Here is an 11027-nt window from a genome sequence, read left to right on the forward strand (position 1 = left end):
GTGACGCGATGGCAAGCCCACAGGACAAGCAAAAAGAACATGCGGACCGAAATGGTCGCAAAAATAATGAACGCTTTAGAGTGGGTGAAAAGGTACTATTAAGTACTGCTACCCTACCTAAGAATGCATTTTCTGTACTACCTGGAGGTACTACGAAGTTGTTGCCGCGTTTCATTGGGCCCTTAACGGAGGTCGAAGAGGTTGGAGACCTAAATTATAGGCTCATTCTTTCGCCGTATTTTACGTGGGTCGTCTGAAATGGTGTGTAGACCCAAATGAGGTCACATATCCCCATCCGTCTAAGGAGACCGATGGTGACGTCGACTGTGAGTCGAGCGTCGTTCGGGTGAGAGGGACGGTGAAGGCGAAAAGCTATCAGCCGACCGACTCCTCCCACCACGAACAAGACTCGGCGAGCGAGAGACATCACGCGAGTAACGCGGATCCCTCAGCATTATCCTCTCGAAAAGGTCCAAGCGAGTCTTCAGGCGTTCATAACCCTGACGAACCTTCGCTCAAACATAAGAAAAGATCCGAGGTCAGTCGCGAGACTTATCCCTCGAGATCCGCAATACGTCCTTCAGCAGCCCTTAACGCCTATGACTGAACGGACGAAGGTAAGGCAGCCGCGAGTAGGTGGACGAGATCGCCACTCCTATCGGGTGCCGCCTGCACTGATGGATACGGGTGGGACCAACGCTTCCTTGTTGGAAGGTTGCTTACCCACCGCTCCGTGAGGCAAAGAAAACAGATCCTCGTTCAATGGTAAGGTTACCCGAAGAGTTTTGATTCTTGGAACCGATCGATAACCTACGTATTGACGTGTCCGGCTTGATGGCTGCCTATGTAAAGGAGCACCAGCTGAGACCTCTTCGCTAGTCTCAAATGGACTAGCAGAAGTAGCGTTGACTGAGCACGTTCACGTGTCGTCGGCAGGTTTAGGCTCCGAATCATCTATGTCAGAACCATTATGGATTATGGTCCGAGCATAAGGCGTTGCGGTTTTACCCAACGGAGAAGCGGCTGCGCCCTTATGGGCTCTCATTACCTGTCGCTGCGCTTTCCAGCGCAGACGACGAGACAGCATTCGTAAATGATGCTGTCTCCGTGTTGTGAGGCATGAGAGAAGTTTGAATGGGCAATAATGCGCCATCGTCCTTCCTCATGAGCTCGTTGTCCGCATCACTACTATGAGGTGACGGCAACGGTGTCGACTCATTGTAGTCAGTCGACAATAAGCGACGGATCAGCATCCTCACTGTTAAACTGGGATGGATCCTTTAGCCCCGTTAACGCGACAGCAGCAGTAGCTGTCTGCGTTTCGACTAAGGCATTAGACGCTGCCGGCGTTAACACGCGGCGCGTGCGCTTAGGGCGAGGTTGAGTGGTCGTCTTCGCAGACGACCCACCAACGTGGCCCCTTTTCGGTGGCATCTTTGGCACCGTGTATGTGAACACAGGTCGCTAGAGTGTTAAGTGAACTAGCGGTGCGAAAGCTGCTCGCAGTTCCTCGCTCTTTTTTGACGAATTTAAAATGTAAATTCGTTCTTTAAGGGGGAATGGTGTAACGGGCTAAAGTTGCCTTAATGTAACACAGTCCCCGTTAAGTACACTTGGTGTCAATTACTCAAAACAAGAAACTAGACCCACCACTCGGATGTGGTTCACATTTGTGACCAACCCTTGTGTATGTGATGCACATTGGTGCATTCACATTAGGAGGGATGACGGCTAGCGTCATCCGTTACGCGAGGTATTTAGAAGATACGCTCGCAATACATATTAAGTGTTATCTATAGAGATGACATTTTGATTGGTAGAATTAGGTATTTATATTTAATGCGATTAAATATAAATTAGTCTGACAACTACTTATTACTTAGTAAGTGCGCACGAGGGGCCGGATTACCGCTCCCGTGACGACACTTTACTAGAGTACTTAGTGCGTTGGGTGAGGTCGCTAACGCGCCCACCACACTACGTCACTGTACGCAAGAGAAGCTGGCAAAACCGCTTTCTCGCTGTGCTAGGGTGTGTGTCTAAGTAGAGCGTGGCCGCATTTACGACGTGCCCGCCTACACTCTTAGCTCTCTCTCTCTTTGTGCGCGTCCAGTGCTGACTGGACCGCGGAGCAAGTAGATATAATGGTCTGCATCTATTGATGGATAAACTTTCCGGATATTACTATGTATAGTAATATTCCCCAAATATTATCTACCTTTTAGACACTTTATTAATTAACAACCTTTAAGTGTTAATAACATGTAACGATACATCACCCCCCCCTAAACGACAATCATTCTGACTGTCATTGAATAAAGTGGTCACTATACGACCACTTAAGTGGAAACGATGTGAAATGGTCAGAACCAAAATTTTAAATTATATCGCATAATTAACGGGTCCATGCGGTCAGCGAATAGAGTGGAACCTTCGGCTGCGGTACATACAGCCGCGGGCGACGCATATTTGTCTCTTGCGGCAGACATTTCGTATGCCAAAGTATCATTTTCTTCTGCAACACTAAATGTTGCGGGTGCACGTGGTAAGTCACCACGTGAGTCCGACCCCTCTTTGGCGGTCGACTATGAATGCGAGTCGGATGAAATGGCCGACTCGACAAGAGTAAAACAGTCGCCTGAACGTCATCTGGCGTCTGACTATGAGCCTTCGAATGAGAGGGCTCAATCGGATAGTCGTGCTAATAGCGCTCGCTATAGCATGTTTGGTTCCGACGATGAGGATTATTCGCCATCGCCAGCACCGTCTCCGTGCCGTCACCCGCACTTATCCCTTTGCGTGGTGATGACGATGGCGTAAGCCATCGTAATAAAAGTTCTTGTGGTACCCTTGCTTCAGTGGGTACCACTCAGGGGAGTGCAGACGATAACATGTCTCGTCTTACCCCTGAGAAGAACCCGTGGCGTTTGCCCGAACGGCTAGTCAGTAGCTTGTCGGAAGAGACTACTCCTTACAAATTAATATCGCTTATTTATTGCGACAACGCTTCATGGCCTTGTAACCAGCGCGAAGAACTTTCGGGTGAGGAGATTTATATCTCGATGCTTTTCTTAAGCATCGATGGTACAGTGTCATCAATAAACGAGATAAAATCTCGTTGATGCAAGCCTGGAGCGCGTTCATTCGCAATGTCACAGACATTGGACGCGAAGACTGGCTTCAAAGATTTAACTCGATTCGCGTTAAGTTTGAGAAACGAACCCCAACCGGTGCAAGGTGGTTGCTGCCGATTCCGACCTAGCCCTTTCGTGACTAGAAGTTGTCGAAAGTTCGACATCACTTGCAGGTAAGTTGGAAGTTGGGCTCATAACTTGTTAGAATGGTGTAGCTTACGAACGAAGTAGTAAATGGGAAACTAATATGTACTATCTTAATTCTACTTGTGCATCCCTAATTAGCCTGTCCTAAATTACTTAATAGGAGTTCATTAGTATCTGACACATCATAGAGCATGCGACAGTGTGAGTGAGTAATGAGCCCTTAATTTGCACTCACTGTGCCTTCTTTGTGTGTATCTTGAATAGTTGCATTACGCACCTTCTCTGCGCGTAACTTGAAACGTCACCCTATGCACCTTCTTTGTGCATATTTCGACACATCCATCATGCCCATGTTAGATGGAACGTGCGTGGCCTTTGAACGGACCACGAAGTGCTACCAGGTATAACGGAGCAGCCTTCGCTAGGACTGATAACAGTGCCTCGATACTTCACGTGCAATGACGTGCAGACGAAGTCTTAAGGTAGCTACGAAGTATTAGATACTAAACGTAAATACTAACGACTTGAATTTTGAAAAGTAAAGCTGTATTCATATATATTAAGTTCCTACGTAGCAATCTTCTGTCAACTGACTTAAGTATATAGTATCAAACAATGAATAGCGCCTACTACTTGCGCACCGCCCAATCGTGCCTAGTAACGATTGGCGGGGTTGGTTTAAACTTAAATCAGCCAATCAACAGAACTGCTGTGTAACGGATGTACCATTACATAAGTAATATTTCCTATAAGAGATACAATAAATATTAATGTTTAAGAGAGAAAATAAATATAGAAGTACCAAATCATTGTATTTATAATTTTGAAATCTTACTTAATAGTTCAAAAATCACCAATTTTGGTGCTTTTGAAGCAATACGACATTACTTCTATTGATTGGTTGATTTAAGTTTAAATCAACCCCACCAATCGTTACAAGACACGATAAGGCGTTGCCCAAGGAGGCGCATTACCTAGTAGGCTATTAACATATTAAAGTCAGTAGATCGAAGATCGTTATGTCAGAAACTTGATATATATGTACGGTTTTACTTGTTCCGTATTATAAGGCCTAAGAATTTATCTTTAGTAGCTAAGACTTAGAACCTTCCTCTGCACGTCTTGCACGTGAAGTATTCGAGGCACTCCATCTTCACTGTTATCAGTATAGGTTGACTAGTATTGTTAACAGTCCGTTACACCTGGTAACACTCCAATCAACGGCCTACGCACGTTCCATCCGTCATGGACATGTTGGATGAAGAAGGAGATAGCTTTCAATCTCCTCAAGAAGGCTATCGCGCAACGCACGAAAGGCTCATTCATTTGAGTGACCTTGAATGAATAGCGATCGAACACATGAGTTCGGTTCTAGGTGGACCAGCCGTTAGCGCAATGTTGTTCGCTCTGCAAAGAGACGGGCAACATGCAGCTATAGCCGAATTCATACAACATGAATTCGACGGAACCTAAGAAAGTAGACTGCTTCGCCGGCAAGGCTCTCAACACGCGGAAGTGTTGAGAACAGGGTGCTTAACAGTTGGAACTGCTGAGACACGAGCATTTACAGGCTGCTAGCGGGCCGATGCTTCCACGTCGACCCGAAAGCTTAAAGTTCGAAATTCCTAAGTTTAAGGCAGTCGAAGGCGACTCCCTTTTGAGATGGTTTGTCGAATATACAACGCCATTAAAGCTCGCCGCATCAATGATGATGCGACGAAAGTGAAATTTGGCACGTCCGACGAAGCCGGACGTGCCAAATATCGTTAGGGCTCAAGCTTTACGACACGTTAGGTTTAAGTCGTACGAGATTTAAAGACCCGACTCAGTCAAACATTTGAGCCGCCACATGCCGAATTCAGGGCTGAGCCGAGCTCCTGGATTTGAAGCAGGACAAGCGCGATATTCACGCGTATGTCCAACATACACGATACGTTGTAAGAGTCATCCATTAGATGCACAAACACAGGTAACTGTATTAATTATTAGTTTTGCAGACGGTCCTATCAAGACACACCTGTTCCGGCTTGAACTAGAGACGCTTGATAAAACGATCTCAGTAGCGGAACCCGAAGACTTCAGCCTGAAAGAGGCTTTCGTCCACCCTGAGGCTTATCGTCCTCCATGACGGCAAGCTAAACGGAGGTCCAGAATCAATGAACCTCTCGTATATAGAGAGCGAGATACCTTGCTCTTCAAGTTACGAACTATTTCAAAAATGTAATCGTTGTCAAAAAACGGGTTGCTACGCCTATGATTGTAGTGCCACACGGCCAGTGTCTAGAAAATTTTGAGCGAAACGATCGACCTCTCGCTAGGAATATCGGAGGACACGGATCCGACGCTGTTGCGAAATCGCAACGGCGAGTTGGATCGTCAAAAAAACGGTCGGGGTCAGTAGGTGCGGAGCGCCCTCCTGATCCAGCAACGTCAAAAGAATTTGCAGGTCTTTTGATGAAAGTTGCTTCTCACACACAAACATTGTGTGTAACTGCCCCAGGTGATGAGGTTAACCTCATCACCTTAACAAATATAGTAGCAAATATGTTGCCACTTATGTCTCTAGTCAATTGTAGGGCGTCGAACAATTTTTTCCGACGCAAATCGCTAGAAGATCGCAGACTCATATTTATTGAGCGCGATATACCTCTAACGAGGATGACAGTGCGCCTAGCAACGGGCGCATCTGTAACAGTAAAGAAACGTGTAGTTGGTATTTAATACTCGTGAAAGGGTGAACAGTATGATGATGAATTCAACGTACTTAATTTGGATGACAAATTTGATGTCATCCTTAATTTACCATGGCTCAGAAACTACGAGCCATGTATAAATTAGCAGCATCAAGGCTTGAGGATGTTTGCCTCTCGTTCATCAGAGGGGCATTTGATGAACCTCTTTGAGCGTCCACAAGTGTGTTAAATATCGTACGAGAGAGTGCGATGGCCTCACTTGTAGTTCGGTCGTTTTCACGACTGCACAAGACCTCCGTTTGAAAACCATCACACTGTGGAGTTAGATACCGACGGCTGTGCACAAGCACATCCAGCGTCGAAATTCGACCACTCAAATAAGTTGAGTGGTACGAAACAAGGATGCTTGCTTCGAAAGCAACATTCAAGAACATTTGAAACCGCTGTCTATTAGAGACAATGCGAAAATTCTAGATCGACTGGAGAGTCGATCCTAGAGTATCTCGCTGTGGTTGCACAACCACAGCAAGAGGCAGTGGGGGATATTTTCCAAATAGAACTTGAGGGAATAGTCCCCAAGATTGTGCAAGAAAAAGACCCTAGAAACCTGCGGTCAAAGGATCGCAGGTTCCTTTGGAAGTAAGTTCCAAAGAGGAAACTGAGACATTAAATACCTAAGTAAACAGCGGATCAAGTGTAGGCGCTGATCTGATAGCGCCTTCGAAGATAACTTTGGAGATAACTCAAATGTCAACGCTAGAACCGAAACGGTTCTTGCGTGATATGCGTAGTGGCTAAGTCAAGCAGATCTGCATACTTGTTGCAGATGACAAATACGTGGCCGATATTTGGTCGGCAATAGCATTTCCTGAGAACGAACGGGTTCTCAGCAGCTCATCGATGAACGGAAATGTCCTCGATGAGAAGGCTTGGATTGAACGTTGTACTCCCCAGCCTGGCAGTCTTCGAAGACAAATCCCTTATATAAAGATTTGATCGAATTGAAGGATGCATTTCCTGAATCCCTACCGTGCGAGTTGCCTAAGAATAAATGCACTCGATACGAAATCGATATGATTCCAGGTCCGAAGTACTGTGTCATGAAGCAGTGGCCACTGCCTCGTGAACAAGTACTTGCGATCGGTAAATTCTTTACCGATTTATTAAAAGCGGGCCATATAAGGGAGTCAACCTTCCCACATAGCCCTCCGACCTTCTGTGTGCGATAGGCCAAAGGAGGATGGCGGATAGTGCACGCATTCAATAAACTGAATGCTGCAACGGTACCGGCTCAAACGCCGATACCTAGAAAAGACGTAATCATAGACGGTATGTCTAAGAGTACGATCTATTCGTCTATCGATATGATGGATTGGTTCTATCAAATCCTTATGCGTGAGCGGGACATCTCGTACACAGCAGTGAGCGTTCCCAATGGGATGCTCTGGGAATGGCTAGTGATGCCTCAGGGCTGAGTAACGCCCCTGCAACATTCAACAGATGCGTAAAGAATCTATTGAGACCGGCAAGAATTCGGACCGAAATAATTCGACGATGTAATTGTCCATAGCCGGGATATGGACGTAAATAGGGCCGTGGAAGCTCCTAAAACTCATGTTCGTCAGGTTCTTACACTTATGCAAACGCATCAGCTGTACGCGTATCTCAAGAAGTGTATGTTCGCTGCAAGCGAGATACCACTTCTTGGTTGCATCGCCAGTAAACACGGCGTGCGCTCCTGATCACGAAAAGATCAAGGCAATTACCGTCTGGCCAGTTTTAGTCGATATTAAGGGACTTAGAAAGCTCCTTGGGCCAGCGGCGTACTTGCACAAGTACTCCATCAATTATGCCGAGATGACATATCATCTCTCTCGTCTCTTGAAAAAAAGACGAGCAATGGCTAAGGATCGCTGATTGTCAGCGCTCCTTAAAGAGTATCAAGCAAAGCTTGATGCAATCGTCCATCTTGGCGATTGCAGATCAAGACAGACCATTTCATGTGGTCTGTGACGCCAGCGATTTTGCAATCGGCTGTGCGTTTATACAATATGACACAGGCGGCACAGAGCGCGTCGTGTGTTACCAATTGCATCAGCTGCAACCAGCTAAACGCAATTACCCAGTGCATGGCAAGGAACGCCTTGCCATGAAATATGCACTGGCTAAATTTAGGGTCTATCTCCTAGGAGATAGACCGTTCATCCTATATACGGACCATGCGTCATTACGCACGGCCGTAAACAGCCCACACCTTTCGCAAAGAATGGCGAGGTGGCTATCCTTCTTCGCGGAGTATAACTTTTCCGTCGAATATAAACCAGGACGAATTACTGTCGTCGCTGATGCGTTATCACACCGCCCCGATTTTTCGAGTCGGCGGCGCACTCTAACAGTGATAAAAAATTCCACTATTGCAACACTCACTACGAGTGTTCCATCATCAACTTTGATTGATGACATAAAGAAAATCTACACAGAAGATTAAGACCTTCTGCGTTTAATGGATCGTCTGATGAATCCATTTAATACACCTTTTAAAGATTTACCGGCTCTGTATCGATCGTCATCCGACCGATATACAACATGCAACGGCTTACTGTACTACAAATCCGTTGCCGGCGACACTTTACGTGTCGTCGCCCAACTCACAATGATTTGCGCTTGCGCATCATGTATAAGTGTCACGATGCACCAACAAGTGGACATTGTGGACGTGAGAAAACTTATCTCACAGTAAGTCGCGACTTCTTCTGGCCCCACCAGTATCGGTTCGTGCGCAAGAACATTCATGCTAGGTATGTCAACCGTGAAGCCTAGCCCGGTATTCAAACTCCATGGTTTACTCCGTGAACTAGTCTCGGATAGATCCACAGTTCACGGCGGAATTTTACTAGTCCGTTTTGCGATCTCTCGGAACACGGCTGACTATGTCAACTTCTGATCATGCAGAGACAGATGGTTAGACGGAACGCGTAAATCGCATCCTCGAAGAAATACTTTGAGGTTACGTCCAATTATATCCATATTGGAGCGAGTCATACCGATGGTCAAATTCACCATCAACAATTCGGTGCATGCGCTTACAACGCATATACCGTTGTTCGTGAATGGCTTACGCCATCCACGCATACCCACCCAATTAGAGGGATCCTCTAGTTTAAGGGGGGGGATGGACTCGCACGAGCAAATCCAATTCTGGCTCATGCTCATCACGCGTCAAAGTTTCCAACGAGGCGGGTGATGTTGATGTCGAAGCAATCGACATTAAAGATGAGAAAGATCTCATGGCAGTGCACACGAAGCGCACTGGAAACGACAAAACAAACGAGTCAGCAGAGGAATTTCTGCTGGCTCGAGAATCAGTAAATCGTTTCGTACAGGATTCCATTGCTAACGCAGTGGACCGTCAGAAACGGAACGCAGACAAACATGGAAGAGCAAATATTCTTTTATTTATAATTAATGACGTACTAATACTCTCTATGGTAAACTTACCTAAGCGTGTAGTCACTATTGTGAGTAGCAGTAAACCACTACCCAAGTTCATTGGACCATTCCGTGTACTCCATCGCAGAGGCAATGCGTACACAATAGAATTGCCACGAAGGATGCGAACGCATCCTACATTATACGTTGGTCGGCTCCGCCCGTACCATCAGTACGCGGTTTCTTCCGCGGAAAGTTCTGACCACTCCTTTTAAGAACCCCTAAAAGAAACTTGTGATTACGAACTAGACCCTCATGTTGAGTCTGGAGATTCTCATGCGGAATCCGAAGATCCTCGAAAACGCGATGAGCTAACGACAGCTCATCGCGAAGAGCGTGATACTTCCGTTTGTACTCCAACATTAAGTACGCATTCTTCGAACGTTTTAACAACCGTTCGATCTAGTGAGCTTGCACCGTCTGCTCCAACGAGTTACGCTTACCGCGCTCGTGTTTAAGACCCTCCTCCAATACATGGAGGTAGCGGTCGAGTTTGTCGATCTTCAACTCTAGATCCGACACACATTTCGGATCTAATTTTTCCTCCTCGACCACAACCAGTGGTGGATTTACACAGTGGTCGACGTTTCCTTGTGGAACGTATTCTAAACCACCGTGATGTGAAGGGGCAGCGAACGAGTTATATTGTTCGCTGGCACGGTTATCCACCTTCACATGACAGCTGGGAGCCTCGGGCCCGGCTAATTGTTGACGTTGAGGGCCTCGTCCGTCAGTATGACGAGACCCATCGGATGGATCAGAAGGTCCATCGGAAAACACGCGCCCCTGGCGCGTGTAAAAAAGCAGCTAGTTTTGCAGAACTTCTTGCATATTTATATTGATTGCAAAACGTCAATCGCATCGCGCATCTCGATATAGATGCGAATCCTTCCCCAGGCGAAGAAAGGGAATACACATCCTCTTTTACTCTTTTTGTGTGTCAACACAACATGGACAGGGATCACTCCACGTGAGGCAAGTAAGTCCTCTCTCACGTGACAATTGATGCGATTTATACTTGCCCCGGTTGGAGTTCGTTTCTGGAACTTAACGCGAATCGAGTTAAGTCTTTGAAGCCAGGCTTCACGTCCAATGTATTTGACATTGCAAATGAAAGCGCTCCAGGCTTGCATAAGCGAGAGTTTATCTTGCTTAACGTTGCCACTATACCATAAATGCTTAAAAAAGAATCGAGATATAAATCTTCTTCAGCGCGAAAGCTCTTCGCGCTGGGATCAAGGCTATGTAGTTTTGTCGCAATAAATCAAGGGTATTCACTGTGAGGGTGGTCTCTCCAAACAAGCTACTAACTAGCCGTCGGGCAAAAGCCACGCTTTTTTCTCAGGGGCAACACGAGACATTTTATTGTCTACGCTCCCCTGAGTGGTACTCACTAAAGCAGAGGTACCACAAGAACTTTTATTACGATGGCTTACGCCATCGTCATCACCACGCACAGAAATATGTGCGGGTGACGGCACGGGAGACGGCGATGAGGAACATCCTCATCGTCGGAACCAAACATGCTGTAGCGAACGCTATTAGCACGACTCTACGATTGAGC

The sequence above is a fragment of the Bremia lactucae genome (assembly GCF_004359215.1).
Source record: "Bremia lactucae strain SF5 chromosome Unknown BlacSF5_NotPlaced_17_SHOA01000003.1_2250557bp, whole genome shotgun sequence".
NCBI lineage: Eukaryota > Oomycota > Peronosporomycetes > Peronosporales > Peronosporaceae > Bremia > Bremia lactucae.